This window comes from Alligator sinensis, unplaced genomic scaffold, assembly GCF_000455745.1.
Source record: "Alligator sinensis unplaced genomic scaffold, ASM45574v1 scaffold1450_1, whole genome shotgun sequence".
NCBI classification, from domain to species: Eukaryota; Metazoa; Chordata; order Crocodylia; family Alligatoridae; genus Alligator; species Alligator sinensis.
The window spans coordinates 21,323-23,171 of record NW_005842873.1 but is presented as its reverse complement, the minus strand read 5'-3'; the positions used below and the strand labels follow the sequence as shown (position 1 = coordinate 23,171).

Below are 1,849 nucleotides of genomic sequence, written 5' to 3'. Positions count from 1 at the left end.
AAAGGGGCTGCGGCGGATCGGAACCGGGCCTATGGGCGTGTACAATCGGAAGCGCGCACGTAGGGCAGGACAGCCAATCAGCGTGCGGCGAGGGGCGTGTGCTGTCAGTGGTCTCCGCGGCCACCACGGATCAGCGGCGGAGAGGAGGGCGGGCCCAGCCATTGCCTACACATCCTTCCCAGCCTATCACCGCTCGGGGACCAGCCAATCGCACTGCGAGTCTTCAAGTCCCTCCTCGACCGTCGGACCGCAGCGCCTGGCTCTGCGCGCCGCGCAGCGGAGCGCGGCCTGGGGGAGCCGGGAGGCGCCTGCGGCTGAGCCCTGCCGGGTCACTCTGGAGTGAGGGGCCCTGGCGGGGGCGGGCTGCAGGTCGGAAGCGAGGGGCACCGGTAGCACACGGAGAGGTAGGTAGCGGCGGGTCTGAAATGAGGGGACCTGCGGCCGGAGGGCCGCCTTCCCTTGTCACGGGCCCCGCGGGGCTCAGGCCAGGGCCCCTCCGCTGGGGGCTGCCGGCGCTCAGGCCTTGGGAGCTTTGCGAGCTGCTGTCACAGGACGGCCACAGGATGTCACCGCGCTCTGGGACGGAGTAGCGGGTCCCGCTCTTCACCAAGAATCAAGTAGCTTAATAATAAATCAACTTGCAGCCAAACCGTAAGTGGCAGCTCATCGGGGTCAGCGCTGTGAGGCTGGGGCAAGTGCCCTGAACCGATCTGGGGAAAGCAGGAAAGAAACAGGGTAAATAACACCTGGTATCTTGTTTCTTGGTAGGGACGGAGTTGTCCGCAGTGCGCTGGAGCCCGGCTGAAATCCCCCTGCATGGCCACAGCGTGAGCAGCGACACGTGCAATAACGTGTCGCCGGGAGCGGGGGCGGTCAGGGTGCTCTAAGGGTGACTCCAGGAACAGGAGGGAGAAAAGCAGATTGCCCACCGAGCCCAGCTGCTGTCGGGAGGAGCCCGCAGGGACCTCCGCACTTCCCGCAGCCCACGAGGGGCTGTCAGTCAGCCCGGGCTCCCCGCTCGTGTCCCCACAGCGCCGCTCACGAGCCTGAGCGGGGACCCGGGGCCGGGGGCTGGGGCAGAGCAGGGGCGGGGCAGGGTAGCTCTGCCCTTCACTGGCCTCAGCCGGGGGGGGCGGGGTCACCGTTCTGTGTGCCGATTGGTCAGACTCCGATCCTAGCGGTCCCATTCCACTGGCCAGGGACGGGGTGTGCGCGGCCGGGAACAGGGGATCCGGATGGCATGCGGGGCAGGGCAGGGGGGCTGCTGGACCGGGGGGCCTTAGCCGAAGCCCGCCTGCCCCGCTTCCGGCCCGGTGCTGCCTACGGGCTCCGTTCGGAGATGTGTCCTTGCTAACAAAATTTGCACGGAATTCCCCCTTTTTTTAAAGCGGAAAAGAAATGAAATCCCGTTGTTTAGTAAGCGCGGAAAGCAATCGCTTCAGTGCTGGAGAGTTTTGGTCCTTCTTGTCATACACGTCGCATTTTGAGAAGAGGCGTCGAAGTGACGGTCGAAGAACTTGAGATTGCAGAGATGTATATACTGTGTGCGTGTGCGTGTGTAGGATACATACTGGAATACGCGCGGTGATCTGACTACGCCCTCTTAGCTAAGGGGAAATCGATGTAGGTATTTGCACAGTCTCGATGCATATTAAACCGCGTAGTTAATATTTATGTAATAGTTCTGCTGTGCATCCATAAAGAGCATAACGACCCCTTCCCCCACAAGAAAGCCCTCTCTGTACTGCTCCCCGTGCTTCAAGCCGGCCCCGGCAGCTGGGACTTAAAATAACACCCGGCTCCGCGCCGCCCGCCTCTGGCTCACGGCGGGCTTCCCCGCCAGCAGGCC

General features: G+C 63.4%; 1 long non-coding RNA gene across 1 annotated transcript in view; it reads left to right on the top strand.

Moving 5' to 3' along the window:
* The first annotated feature begins 248 nt into the window (after positions 1 to 248).
* The window catches only part of LOC112548015, a 6,308-nt gene continuing 4,707 nt past the window's right edge, over positions 249 to 1,849 (top strand). Inside the window, exons 1-2 of the long non-coding RNA XR_003091824.1 lie at positions 249 to 651; positions 769 to 1,623. This is a non-coding gene — a long non-coding RNA (uncharacterized LOC112548015). The remainder of the gene's footprint in view (positions 652 to 768; positions 1,624 to 1,849) is intronic.